Below are 16,001 nucleotides of genomic sequence, written 5' to 3'. Positions count from 1 at the left end.
ATTACTTAGATCCATGATTAAACTTCAGGGTAAGAACAACATCATTCGCAAATTTTAATCCAATCTGGATTGCTTCCATCATGGATGTAGCATTACTCATTGTTTGAATCAAACCAAACAGTGAGTTTTGCAAAAAGTCATTTTTTCAAACGTAACATCGCCGAGATCAGAAGATCCCAAAGCGTTGCCAGCAGAAAAATTTTCAAATGAGATTTGAGGTACCTGCCCAATTTCAGAAAGATTGGTAGAGGATTTAAAATTCGTGGATGAACCCGAACCCGAAACGACATTAGCATAAGAAATGCCATTGTTGTTACCTAACTTTTCCACGGTAGGGGTATTTCTAGAATTGTTCGAGTGAGACAGCACGAACGTTTGATTTAAAGATGCAGGTACAACCTGACTTTGAGAAAATTTCGGTTTGGATTTCGGCTGATGCTTAGCACGAGAATCCAAAACCTTTTTTTTGATGGGGCAATCCCAGAAATTTGATTTGTGATTTCCACCACAATTTGCACATTTAAATTGGGTGACTTCTTTCACGGGACAATTGTCCTTGTCGTGAGAAGAATCCCCGCAAACCATGCATTTTGGAACCATGGCGCAATGATCAGTACCGTGACCGAATGCCTGGCAACGCCGGCACTGGGTCAGATTCTGGCCATTACCGCCATGTTTCTTAAAATGCTCCCACTTTACCCGTACATGGAACAAAAACTGAACTTTGTCCAAAAGTTTCAAATTGTTGATTTCATTTCTGTTGAAATGAATCAGATAAAATTGTGAAGTCAAACCAAAGCGAGAAATATTCCCGTTTGATTTTTTCTTCATCGGTATTACTTGGGATGGGGCAAAGCCAAGCAACACCTTAAGTTCGTTTTTGATCTCATCCACCGACAAGTCGTTGGAGAGACCTTTCAAGACCGCCTTGAATGGCCGAGCATTCTTGGTCTCATACGTGTAGAAATTGTGTTTGTGGTTTTTCAAATAACCAACAAAAGTTTGGTGATCTTGTAAAGATTCCGTCAACAAGCGACATTCTCCTCTTCGACCAAGCTGGAACGAAACTTTCAAATTGCAAGTTTCCTTGCAATTCTTCAGTTGCGTTCGAAAGCTGGCCAAATCGGAGACGGAAGTCACTACAATTGGCGGAGCCTTTACTCGTTTTTCGACGGCAGAAGGCTCAGTACGAGGAGAAGGTTCCTTGTCATCAGTTTCGGATAAAACACCGAAACTGTTTGTCAATGGAATTGGAGGATTGACCTCACATTCAGAATCAGAATCAGACCTCAGAAGAGGCTGTTTTCGTTTTCTGTTTCCGTTAGCCGGTTTAGCGTTCAAACGCTTCACCGACGTAACGACCAAATCTTCAGAAGATTTGCGTTTACCTTTGTTTTGACGCATTTTGCAAGCAAAGTTCTCTTAAAAGATGGCTTCGTTTGTAAAATACAACAAAATTTCAGGCGGGGTTAGTCTTGAAAAGACTGTTTAGAATTTTGGAAAATAACTCAGGTAGTCTTTAAAAAGACTGTGAATTTTGTTTTGAAATAACTCTGAGCTTAGGTAGTAAAAAATACCGCAGCTCTAGTGTCCGTTCACCACGAAGGTTCGCAAGACACTGATATATTGTGGTTAAGTGATTGCTTCTGTTTGGGCTGCTGGGGGCGAAGAAAAACTTCCGCTCAGTGTTGGCGGATGCAAGGAATGTTCAGGCCAAGCAGCTGCACCCAGAAGAGGAATCCTCTTGCCCTCAATGTCACTTGGCCTCCTTCCTCCTCCTCCTCCTGCAGGTGCTGTCTTGACACGGATCAACGCCGGAACTATTTCTGTGAATTTGACAGGACACTGGAGTTCTCGGTGAAGGAAAACACAGCTGGTAAAGTTTGTTTTGATTTTGTGTCGCGTGATTGGAATCCTGATTTGTGGGGGAACATTGTTTTCGCGAATGCGCGATTGTGTGCGTGTGTGTTTGTTTACGTTTGACGTATTCTTGGTGAACGGGTGATTACAACTGGATGAAACTTTCTTGGTGTTTCCAGAGGGGGTGAGCGAGAAAAAAACTGACAAATTCGCGTTGGTGCTGGCTGCGGCCTGTGATTGTTCATGTGACTGTGCTTTGGGGTTTGTTTACGTTTTTAATTGATTATTGTGAGTGTGTGGCAGGGGCAAGGACGTGACAATGTGACATTGCTTCTATCCTTTAGGGGTGTCCGTGACAGAAGGAAGAACCTTTCTCTGGTTATTTCGAAGTCCATCTGAATCGATGGTACAAGCTGGTTCGAAAGACTTAGTAGGAAGAAGTATTTCAACGATTTTTTGACTCAGATAAGTATTATTTGCTTTCCTTTTTTTTATTATATCATATTGGATTATTTGATAAAAAAGCCCTGGAAATTCTGTTTGAAAATTGATACTTTGTGTTTTGTTTTCTTTAACAGGACCACAACCTGGGCATGTTTCGGGACATTCAGCATCTGACATTTTGTTGAATTAGACAAATTAGCTGCGATGCAACAGTGCTTTGGTTTAATGGATTTGAAGAGGATTAACCAGGTATGTACGAAAAATATTATTTTAAAGTGAACATATCACTGTTCAAACTTCATTTTGTTACTTTTGCAAATATATTTTTTTTCAAACCAAATCAATGCTTCGAAAATCTTTTTCTGGGAAGTTACTGGAATATTTTGTGCGAATTATTGTTTCAATATTTTCAAAAGACGTTCTCGTAAAGAGATTTTTTTTAAATTTCACGTTGTTGCAGTATCATATTGGTATAGTAATTGTCCTAAACTGAGATGAGGAGTACTTTAAGAAACTGTTTAATTCAAAGAAAGATTTTGGTTTTGAGCAAATAATTCAACTAAAGAAAGAACATCACCTTTCTTCAATATTTGATTTGCTTTTATAATTTTAGTGTTTTAAAGAATTTGGACATGAATCGTTTTTATGTTTATAAATAGATTTTTTTAGAAGTAGATTATGTTAAAGTCAATGTAACTTTTGCCAACAAAAAGTTGTTTATATTACATTGAAAAACTGATGATCTATGTAACTTGCAATATCAAATAAAGTGAAATTTTATTTAAATATTTAATAAATCTCTTCAAATATTTTTTACATTTAAAAATATTGTTGAATTTCAGTACACAGAAAAAAATGATGGTAATATTCATCAGGATGGTGACAGATGTTGTGGCAAAATAAATGATTAGTTTTACCACGGAAAATGATGAATTTTCATCAGTTATTGATGAATATTCATCAGGTTCACATTTTTAAACATTTTTTATGTAATATATGTCAAAAAAAGAGGTGATTTTCAACATACCAAATTTTCAACGTTCCAAAATTCAACTTTTTTTCTGTGTACATCATTTTTATAACTGATTGATTGAATGTTATTAACAAAACTTTCAAAAAATAGATAAGACTGGTGTCCCTTAAAAAATACACATTGTAACTGAGTTTTGTGGAATTAGTATAAAATGAATATTAATGGGAAAAACTTAATATATAAATCGATTCAATTTAAATATCAATGTTAATAATTAATTCAATTTATACGCAATGTTTTTTTCACAGTACGCTTTCACTGTGCGCGCATGTTACGCCTCTCTCTCTTTTTCTGACTATTTTTGTAAACAGTGTATTGGGCTTACACCCATACTAAAAATCATGGTTTTCTGAGTTCAATATCTCACTTTTCATACGATTTTTTTGAGTTCAGGTACTACAAGCTTAAAAATGGTTATATGGGTTGAACTCAAAAAATTGTATGAAAAGTGAGATATTGAACTCAGAAAATCATGTTTTTTGGTAAGGGTGTACTCAGTTCAGATAGTGCGATGGACTTTTGCTTAAAAATAAGCCCTTTTAAGTTTTCTGTCGAAAGATACCATCTGAAAATAAAATTGTATCATGGGAAGTTGCGAAATATGGATTTGTAAGATTTCTTCACAAATCACAACTTTTCATGATACATTAATGATTCTGGATGAAATTTTTACGAACAGTTTTTTTCAGGCAAAAACCTGAACCTGTCTTGATTTTTTATGTTTCTGGATGATATTTTTTCACACCAATTTTTTCAGGAAAAAGCAGAATAGGCCATGATTATTTCATGTTCCTGGATGATATTTTTCGGTACCATGACATGATATTTTTAAGTTCAAAATGACAACTTGGTTTGATATTTTTTTGATGTTTCGTAGAGTAACTCATGTTACATTTTATGTTTCTACATCTCTTAAGTCAAGCGTTCTGACATGACAAGTTTACCGTAAGATGTAATTTTCTGATCGGGGACGCGGTCGCTTTGTGTTTGTCGCAAGCAGTATTTATTATAAAAATAGTTTTTATTTTTTATTTCAGTATCTATTGAAGATGGAGCTTTGGTTTCTTCGAGAGAGTTGTTCATTTTTGGTAGTTAAGCAACTTTGTCGAAAACAAAAATATTCTATATCTTGTATCTTAGAAAATAAATAGTTTTTACTTGTTTTGCACGACTAAAATCAATCAAATTGTAATGATGTCAAAGAGAATAATATAGAACCTTTTGGTACCAGCAACTTTCTAGAACATGTCAACTTTCTAAAACTTATCGTTTTTGAGATATATGCAATTCAATATTATTTTTCCCCATACAGAGCTGGCTCTGTTCGCTGCATACAGAGCTTAGCTCTGTTCTACCATACAGAGCAGGTAAAGAGTTTTTATTGAGCCTGTAGAGCTCGATGCGTCTCTGCTTAGAACACCATACGCGGTGCCCGTGCTGTATCAAGAAGGTTGTCCCATGTTGCTCGGTTCTGGGCTGCAGCTCGCCAGTCTCCTAGGTTGCAGATCTTACTTAGGTCAGCCTCGATCAGATTTCCCCATCGTGCGCTGTGCTCCTGCTCGTCGGCCTGTGCCGCCATCCTGTCGCGCGCGGTCAAAGAGCATCCTGACAGGATGGTCTTCGTCCATCCTCGCGACATGGCCGGCCCATCTGAGCCTCCCGATTCTCGCCAGGGTGACGATTGTCGGTTCTCCCAGCAGCGCGTGCAGTTCGTGGTTCATGCGCCTTCGCCACTCGTTCTGAGCTGTACGTACTCCACCGTAGATCGTTCGCAGCACCTTCCGTTCGAAAACTCCAAGGGCTCGTTCGTCCTCTTGCCGCAGCGTCCAGGTCTCATGGCTATAGAGGGCAACCGGTCTTATCAGTGTCTTGTACAGGGTCAGCTTCGTGGCGCGTTGCACTCGATCAGATGTCAAGGTTTTCCGTAATCCAAAGTAGGCGCGATTCGCGGAGTGGATACGAGTCCGGATCTCTAAGCTGGTGTCGTTGTCGGCCGTTACCAGCGATCCCAAGTACACGAATTCGCTCACCTCCTCCAACACATCACCATCCACAGCTAAAGGGTTGAGTCTTGGGGGGTCAACGTCCTTTGAGCCCCTCCCTTTCATGTACTTTGTTTTCGTCGTATCATGGCCAATTCAATTCGTCTTGCTTGCGACTTTAGGGCAGTGTAAACCCTTTTCACCGTCTTTAGGTCCCTCGCTATAATGTCAATGTCGTCCGCATAAGCAAGAAGTTGAACTGTCATGTTGCAAATCGTGCCTCTCGTGTCTATACCCGCTCTTCGCACAACTCCCTCAAGTCCGATGTTAAACAGCGCATTGGATAAGCCGTCACCGTGTCGTAACCCTTAGTGCGATTGGAAGGGGTCCGCTAGCTCCCCTGCCACTCGCACGTGACACATCACACGATCCAAGGTAGCCTTGATCAGCCGAGTCAGTTTGTCCGGAAATCCGTTCTCGTGCATGATCTGCCATAGCTGTTCGCGGTCGACTGTATCGTACGCTGCCTTGAAATCGATGAAGATGTGATGTGTGGGCACGTTGTACTCACGGCATTTCTCGAGGATCTGCTGGAGCGAGAAAATTTGGTCCGTGGTGGCCCACTTGATAAGGGCCCACGAACCTCCGTGCGTACGGTGTAAGCAGACGGCAGAGGATCTGGGAGAGGATTTTATAGGCCGCGTTGATAAGCGTGATGCCGCGGTAGTTGCCGCAATCCAGCTTATCGCCCTTTTTGTAGATGGGACACACGACACCATCCATCCATTCTTCTGGTAGTTTCTCCTCCCTCCAGATCTTAGAAATCACCAAGTGGATCGCCCTCAGCAACTGCTCTCCTCCATATTTGAAGAGCTCACCGGGTAACCGATCTTTACCGGCGGCCCTGTTGTTCTTCAGCTGCCTGATCTCCTTCTACACCGTCTCCAGATCAGGTGCCGGGAACTGTTGGTCAGTCTCCATGCGCTACATCGCCGTTGAGGTGCTCGTTGAAGAACTGCTGCCACCTGTTCAACACCTCGCCTTTGTCCATAAGAAGGTTTTTCTCGGCGTCCCGACAAGTGTTGGCTTGCGAGACCGGTTAACCTTCTCGTAGAACTTTCGCGTCTCGTTCTGCCGGAAAATCTGCTCCATTTCGGCGCGATCGCGATCATCCAGCTGGCGCTTCTTGAGCTTGAAGACCGTTCTCTGCTGTTTCAGCGCTTGTTTGTATCTGGCCACGTACTCATCCGTTGCAGCTCTCAGCTTTATCGCATAAGCTGCTTTCTTCTCGTCAAGTAACCGCTGGCAATCCTCGTCGAACCAGCGCTGCTTTCCAACTCGGACCGTACTACCTAGCGCGGTTTCAGCGGCACTGCCGATGGCCGAGCATATTCTGCTCCATCCATCGTTGAGCGAGGCAGCGCTGAGTTCCTCCTCCGTTGGCAGGCTCGCATCCAGCTGCTGCACGTAGTGCTGAGCCGCAGCCGTGTCCTGCGGCCGCTCGGTGTTGAACGGCGGTGGGAGCCAGCTCCGTCGTCGACAGTTTGTGAGTGCATGCTTGCACCCACCAGGTAGTGATCCAAGTGGATGTCCGCACCGCGGTACGTGCGGATGTTCCTTAGTTCGAGAAGAGTCGGCCGTCGATGAGGACGTGGTCGATTTGTGTTTTTGTTCGTTGGTTAGGCGATGTCCAGGTGACTTTGTGGATGTCTTTCCGGGGGAAGAATGTGCTCCGTACCACCATACCGCGGGAGGCTGAGAAGTTGATGCACCGCTGGCCGTTGTCGTTGGTGACGGTGTGCAGGCTGTTCGGCCCGATCACCGGCTTGTACATCTCCTCCCTTCCTATGCGGGCGTTCATATCTCCGATGACGATCTTGACGTCCCTCTGCGGGCAGCTGTCGAACTTCTGCTCCAGCTTCGCGTAGAACGCTTCCTTCTCGGCATCGGATGATTCTTCGTGTGGGCAATGTACGTTGAAGATGTGGTAGTTGAAGAAACGGCCTTTAATCCTCAACCTACACATCCGGTCGTCGATCGGCTCCCAATATATCACACGACTCCGCATCTTGCCCAACACTATGAAGCCAGTTCCCAGCTTGTTTTCGGCTCCGCCGCTCTGGTACATGGTGAGCTCCAAAGCATCATCCTCCCACATCTTCTCTCCTTCCAACACATCTCCTGCAGTGCTACAACATCGAAGTTGCGGGGTTTGAACTCGTTCAACAGAGCGTACTCATACCCATCGAAACGTAGCGATCTGCAGTTCCATGTTCCGAGTTTCCAATCGGTGTCCTTTTCGTTCCTAGGTCTATGCCGTTTGTTCCGGATCCTTATTCCTTCTTGATTATTCGTAATGATGTGGGGAGGCCAGGGTATCGGAGTTACTGGACAAGAGGCTAATGGACCGCTTGGTGGGTATATTTTATTCCTGCGGTACTTGGAGTACCTATGGTACGCCATGTCCTGTCATTCGCTAACCAATTACAATATCAATTACAATATCCCTATTTAAAAATTTACTCAATAATAACAGATGATGGAACTAATTTATCGAAATTTGTATTCTCTCACACACGCTCTGATAATATGATATCACATATTACATTTAATTTTATATCTCGAAATAAATATCGAAATATATCTTGAAAATTATAATAAACATGCCAGGCCCACAGCGCAGCGGATAGCAAACGACGACGACGACAAAAGTCCAAGCAGAGGAACAGCGCGCGCTTGTAGGTAAACAGGCAGGCAGGCAGGCGAGCAAGCTCGTGAGAGAGTTTGAACCTGAGAGAGCAGGTGCGTGTACGAATTGGAATTAAACATCGTTGTTAGGTAGCCCCTTACAGCTGGCTGCGCAAAAATGGTCAGTTTTGGGCGCTAATAACTTCGCGGGAAAAAAATCCTAAAAATATGGTGTCTTCGGGAAAGTTGTTCTAAATTTAATGAAGGTTCTACATTTGAGAAATGGTAAGAATCGGATAACTATGGCGCTTTCTACAGGTAAAAAAGTAAACAGTTGGTTTTCTCCATACATTTTGACGATTTTTCCCATCTTTAAGCGATTGGAGGGAGGGGTTCCCGTGGTCAGAATGAGCTCAAATTTGGAATTTAGCCTAGGGATGGTTCAATCTTTGATTTCAAGGGGTACCACCCTACTGTGTACTTACCAAAAAAAATGCTGCAAGCAGTAGCTACCTTCTCAGACGAAGTTCCACCAGTTGAAATCCTTGAGATATTATCCCACATGAAATATCCAACTGCAATAAAAAACGATTTTTTTACAAAGTGTCATATTTTTAAGAAAACAAAACTTATCTAAAAGTGGAAATAGACGTCGACTAATGGTGATTAGATCCGAAAACATTTTTTTTTACTTATGGCGGCTACTTTTTCCACGTTGGCTTTGGCATTTTCCAAGAGTCGTTTGTCCTGAGAAGCTGTAAAGATGAGTTGATAGTTATGTTTATTGATATTTAAAATTGTCATTAGGACTCTTAACTGTTGCGGTGTCAATCCAGAAACCGAAAAGTGATGCGTGTTACGCGAGAGGGGCCATCAAAGAATGCTTCTCACCAAGCCAATTTGATAACACTCAAAGAAATTATTAAAAACAATATTTTTGGAAATTATTAGTCCTGTTTTTACTTACAAAATGAACATGGACACCAATTTTCTTCAAATTTAACGTTTGTTGAAAAATTCAATTTTTAATTATATTTTGGATGAATAAGTACGATAAACAAGTCATCTCGACTAATCAACTATCCTGAAATAAATGGATCGTACATCAGATTCTTCATGAACTGTTCAAACCCCAACCCGGGCAGAAAGTTGCATCTTGGAAAAATCTACTCATGTTCGTAAAAACACGAACAAGTCAAGTTCACCCCAGGGTATGGTTAAGAGATACCCGGGCAGAAAGTTGCATCTTGGAAAAATCTACCCATGTTCGTAAAAACACGAACAAGTCAAGTTCACCCCAGGGTATGGTTAAGAGATAACCGAACATGGCCACGAACATAAATTGTTCGAGGTGTATCTGCGAAAAATCTTGTTGAGTTTATTTGACCAACAATGCCACATCAAGTTGAGTTTATATTAGCAAACAACTGAAATCTTCCAAAATCATATCAAGTTCATGAAGTAGATTTTGATCCCAAAAATAATTTTATTGATTTTTAATGCACCCCGCCACTATTCAGACCCCCTTCTTTCTCTTTACAAATATGAGTAATATTGCAGGAATATACGCACTTACATCAAAACAAGATTTTTCAAAGTTGAAAAATTATTTTACTTTAAAAACTCATTATAAAAATTGTGGAGAAAGCGTTGAATTGCCAAAATGTCACAATAATTTTCCAAATCACGAAAAATCCAAAGTCTCTATATTCCCCTTTTTTTTAATTAAAAATAAAAGTCTATGAAAATATTCCTAAAATTGCATAAGTCCAAAAAGCCACAGTAAAATTTGAAAAAGCCTGGTAATGTTTCTAATCAAAATAATTTTTCAAAATGTTGAAAAATATTCAACTGGCTGAGAGCAAAAATTTCGCAAAGTCCTGAAAATCTAATAAATTCTACCAACAATCTTGTCGTGATACGGATCCCGTAAATTTTCTAAGTGCCGGAACGATTTTTGTAGGGGGGTATATCAATAATTATTAAAAACCAACTTTCGAATTTCAAAATTTCAATGAAGACGTTTTGTTAGGGACATTATTTTAGGAACAAACTGATGTTTTTGTAAAAATCGGACAAAAATTTCCTGTAATTTCGTCGATTTTTCCGAAATTTTGGATCAAAGCAAAAATAAACATCAAAATTATTTATCATGTTTCCAACCTCCTGAAAATTTTCTAAGTCCCAAAAAAATGCTTTTTCTGTAAAAGTAAAGAATTAAAAAATATACGCAAAAATTTCAAAGTCCAGCATAAAAAAACAAACTTTAAAATATCAGCTCATGAAAATTATTCTAAGTGTCGGAAATTGAAAATTCTGTCAGTGACTGCAAATTTTGCTAAGTCCAGTATAAATTTGAAATAAAGTCAAAATAATTATTGCATGATGTTCGGGTAAAATTTTGGAAAAATAAAATTTTCGAAATTTTTGCTAAGTCTAAAAACTACCACTAACAGCTCAATATCAACTGTAGATAATGCAGTATGATCATGGAATATACTTTCCATTATACGCAGTCGGTTTCAAAAGTCGTCATAACTCGAGGAGTTTACAACAAGATGCAAATAAACAAGCCAAGATAGTTCCAAGTTATCGCCACCAACTCACTTTCCGCCCGGGTAACCGAACATGGCCACGAACATAAATTGTTCGAGGCGTATCTGCGGAAAATCTTGTTGAGTTTATTTGACCAACAATGCCACATCAAGTTGAGTTTATAGTAGCAAACAACTGAAATCTTCCAAAAATCATATCAAGTTCATAAAGTAGATTTTGATTCCAAAAATAATTTTATTGGTTTTTAATGCACCCCGCCACAATTCAGACCCCCCCCCCCTTCTTCCTCTTCACAAATATGAGTAATATTGCAGGAATATACGCACTTACATCAAAACAAGATTTTTCAAAGTTGAAAAATTATTTTACTTTAAAAACTCATTAAAAAATTGTGGAGAAAGCGTTGAATTGCCAAAATGTTATAATAATTTTCCAAATCACAAAAAATCCAAAGTCTCTATATTCATTTTTTTTTTAAATTAAAAATAACAGTTTATGCAAATATTCCTAAAATTGCATAAGTCCAAAAATCAACAGTAAAATTCCAAAAAGCCTGGTAATGTTTCTTATCAAAATAATTTTTCAAAATGTTGAAAAATATTCAACTGGCTGTGAGTAAAAATTTCGCAATGTCCTGAAAATCTAAAAATCTACCAAAATCTTATCGTGATACGGATCCCGTAAATTTTCTAAGTGCCGGAACGATTTTTGTAGGGGGTATATCAATAATTATTAAAAACCAACTTTCGAATTTCAAAATTTCAATGAAGACGTTTTGTTAGGGACATTATTTTAGGAACAAACTGATGTTTTTGTAAAAATCGGACGAAAATTTCCTGTAATTTCGACGATTTTTCCGAAATTTTACTGGCTAAAAGCCAAAATTTTGCTAAGTCCAAAAAATCAAATAAATTCTACCGAAAATCTTGTCGTGATACGGATCCCGTAAATTTTCTAAGTGCCGGAACGATTTTTGTAGCGGGTATATCAATAATTATTAAAAACCAACTTTCGAATTTCAAAATTTCAATGAAGACGTTTTGTTAGGGACATTATTTTAGGAACAAACTGATGTTTTTGTAAAAATCGGACGAAAATTTCCTGTAATTTCGACGATTTTTCCGAAATTTTACTGGCTAAAAGCCAAAATTTTGCTAAGTCCAAAAAATCAAATAAATTCTACCGAAAATCTTGTCGTGATACGGATCCCGTAAATTTTCTAAGTGCCGGAACGATTTTTGTAGGGGGTATATCAATAATTATTAAAAACCAACTTTCGAATTTCAAAATTTCAATGAAGACGTTTTGTTAGGGACATTATTTTAGGAACAAACTGATGTTTTTGTAAAAATCGGACGAAAATTTCCTGTAATTTCGACGATTTTTCCGAAATTTTACTGGCTAAAAGCCAAAATTTTGCTAAGTCCAAAAAATCAAATAAATTCTACCGAAAATCTTGTCGTGATACGGATCCCGTAAATTTTCTAAGTGCCGGAACGATTTTTGTAGGGGGTATATCAATAATTATTAAAAACCAACTTTCGAATTTCAAAATTTCAATGAAGAAGTTTTGTTATGGACATTATTTTAGGAACAAACTGATGTTTTTGTAAAAATCGGACAAAAATTTCCTGTAATTTCGTCGATTTTTCCGAAATTTTGGTTCAAAGCAAAAATAAATATCAAAATAATTTATCATGTTTCCAAACTCCCGAAAATTTTCTAAGTCTCAAAAAAATGCTTTTTCTGTAAAAAGTAAAGAATTAAAAAATATACGCAAAAATTTCAAAGTCCAGCATAAATAAAATCAAACTTTAAAATATCAGCTCATGAAAATTATTGTAAGTATCGGAAATTGAAACTTCGGTCAGTGACTGCAAATTTTGCTAAGTCCAGCATAAATTTGAAACAAAGTCAAAATAATCATTTCATGATGTTCGGGTAAAATTTTTGAAAAAAAATTAATTTTCGAAATTTTTGCTAAGTCTAAAAAAACTACCACTAACAGCTCAATATCAACTGTAGATAATGCAGTATGATCATGGAATATACTTTCCATGATACGCAGTCGGTTTCAAAAGTCGTCATAACTCGAGGAGTTTACAACAAGATGCAAATAAACAAGCCAAGATAGTTCGATGTTGTCGCAACCAACTCACTTTCCGCCCGGGGCCAAGATAGTTCGAAGTTATATCCAACAACTCACTTTCCGCCCGCCCGGGCAGAAAGTTGCATCTTGGAAAAATCTACCCATGTTCGTAAAAACACGAACAAGTCAAGTTCACCCCAGGGTATGGTTACCCGGGCAGAAAGTCGCATCATGGGACGAACAAAAAAATAACTTGAGTTGTTTTTGATATCATGGCATGTTTGATATTTGTTCCAAAAACTCTTAAAATGCGCGCCGAAATCTATGTTCCTTTCTATGTTTGTAGACCTTTTATCATCAGTTGATAAATTTCCATTTTCTCATGATATTACCGGACTTAGAAAAAAATCGAAAGCCGAATTATTTTGGGATTTAGAAAAAAATTGACCTCTTTATCATGAGATGATATTATTTTGTTTTATCATGTTTTCACTGGACTTAGCAAAATTTCGAAAGCCATATTATTTTGGGACTTAGAAAAAATTTCGAAATCTTTATCATGAGATGATATTATTTTGTTTTATCTTGTTTTTGCTGGACTTAGCAGAATTTCGAAAGCCAAATTATTTTGGGACTTAGAAAAAATTTCGACCTCTTTATCATGAGATGATATTTTCTAGTTTTATCTTGTTTTTGCTGGACTTAGCAAAATTTTCACTCCTCGACAAAATTTCACTTTTCCTACACTTAGAATATTTTTGAAAACCCGGGATTATGAGATGATTTACAAGGTTAATTTTTTTTCAAGCCGGACTTAGCTAAAATGGCAGTTTTGTTAATGGACATTTTTATTGACTTTTTTCCACTTTAATTTACTTTAAATACACTAGTTAAACTAATCACATTAAAAAGTATTTTACCGCATATAAAATTTCATCGCAAAACGCAAAAATGAGCCCACGCGCTCGCTCACTCTCTCTTTTCTCTCTTCTTTCGTTCATGCTCGCACGCAACGCGCGCGGCATGTCGTGACAGGAATCGGCAATCGGCAGACAGACAGCTTTTGCGTTCGTGGCGGGCTGGTTTGTTTACGTTTTCGCGCAGTAGTTTTCCACGGATAAATTGTAGTCCGCGAATCGCCGCGGGTTGTGAGTACGTTCTGCGGCCGAGGGAGTGTGTGTTCGTCCGTTCCGTGGCGTTCGGGAGCCGTGATATGTTGTGTTTAAGTGATTGTTTGTGTTATTGTGGCTGGGGGGCGAAGAAAAAGTTTCGCTCCGTGTTGACGGGTGCTAGGAAAGTTTCCAAGCCGCTGCACCAGAAAAGTAATTCCCTTGCCCAAGATGCTGCTGTGGATTAACGTGGAAAGGATTTTGGCGGATTCGCCAGGACAAGGGACAAGGGTTTGTTTACGTTTTTGGTGCAGTAGTTTTCCACTGATTAACAACAGTCCACGAATCGCCGCGGGTTGTAAGTGCGTATTTTGGCCGTGGGAATGTGCGTTCGTTGGTGTCATTTTATGTGAGATTTGCGAAATGTTGTTATTTATGTGAAAGTTGATGTTTTGGTGGCTCGTTGGAGAAGAAAAAGTTACGTTAGCGCGTGCATGACAAAGCCGCATTTCGCAGAATCGAAATCCTCCTGCCTGCATGTCGCTGGTCATCCTCCTCCTCCTCCAGCAGATGCTATCAAGACGCGGATCAACGTCGGAATGATTTTGGCGAATTTGACAGTTCTCGGTGGAGGAAAACAGCAGTTTCGATTTGTTTTGGTTTTTGTCGTCGTGTCATCAGAATCGCGATTTGTGGAGGAACCGTATTTGGTCCGTGTGTTTTCGCGAGTGTGCGTGTGATTGTTTACGTTTCTGAACCTTCCTCTTGTGATTCCGGAGGAGATGATTAAATTGTGTGGCTCGCAAGCAGTTTCACGGAGGAAGATGAGTCCACCTGAAGTGGCTACAGATGTTGGTTCTACTAGTCAACCGACAAATATTTTTCGACGATTTTTAAAACTCAGATAAGTATTGCTTGTTTTCTTTTTCTTTGTTTACTATTGAATTTTTAATTATTCCATAAATTTTGTTTGAGAATTGATGCTTTGTGTTTTATTTTCTCTTACAGATCTACTAACGGGCATTTTCTGGACATTCGGCTTCTAGAATTTTGTTTACTTTGACCAATCAGCTGCAAAATGGATTGTGCTGCAATCATATGCTCTCTGGATGGATTGGATGAGGATTAACAAGGTATGTACGAGAATTATTATTTCAAAGTGAACCTATCACTTCAGTTTAGAAATTCTTTCAAACATTTCAATGTTTGTTTAGCAAAGTTCAGTTTTTCATTTTGTTATTTATGCTGATTTTGAATACACATTATTGACTTTTGACAGATTGATATAAAATTCTGAAAATAAATTATTTATTGATAAGGATTGCATATATTTTTTTGATTCTTTCCTTTAAAGACCATATTTTTGTTTTTTTTTTTTGTTTGGGAATTTTATAAATTTAAATGTTTGTATAAGACCGAGCCACGTTGCCCAGTTGTAACGCTTCCGCCTTGACAATATTTACAAATTTCTACACTTTCAAATAGATTTGCTAGAATTTCAGGAAAATTTTCAGCGGCCAATGCAAATAAATTAGTGCATTATTGATTTGTTTAGTTCAATTGTACAGATTTTCGTAGCTTTTTCTTTGACTTGGCTTTACAAAAAGTTTGATTTGTTTTAATATTGTTAGTAGTATGCAATTTTGGATGTAATTTTTTGTTGCCCCCTGATTTTTCGGGCAAACTTCGAAGGGAGGAGTGACAAAAACTTTAAATAAATTTTTACCAGCCTTACTTATTCACACTAAACTTTGAATTAATTCGAATTATACGGCAAATGATACAGTCATTCCACATATTCGGAACACTTTTGTGATAATTTGTCAAAAGCATGCCAAATGCATCTTTTCTGTATTTTTAGGACCTTTATTTGGACATTCTTTTGCTATTTCATTAATATAAGCAGTACTTTTAAAACAAAAACTGCATTTCGAGACTATTTTATTCAGAGCAGCAAATCGCTGCTTCCAAATTGCCTGTTCCATAATTGTGGGATGTTATTGTGCCTCCCACAATTGTGGAACACCTGAATTTAACTGATATTTTCACAAAAAAAGTTAGCAGACCATTCATAAAACATTACTAAGCATGAGTTTTACTGGTTTCCGAATGTGAAGTCATTATTTTTATAAAAATATGTACCCCTGGAGCGATAAAAAAGATTGTTTACATCGTTAGAAAAAAGTGTTCCGAATTTGTAGATTTCAAGGGTCGAAGTTTTTCTTCAAAAACTTGATATA

Source organism: Culex quinquefasciatus, chromosome 1 (genome assembly GCF_015732765.1).
Source record: "Culex quinquefasciatus strain JHB chromosome 1, VPISU_Cqui_1.0_pri_paternal, whole genome shotgun sequence".
NCBI lineage: Eukaryota > Metazoa > Arthropoda > Insecta > Diptera > Culicidae > Culex > Culex quinquefasciatus.
Note: the sequence above shows the minus strand (reverse complement) of the source record.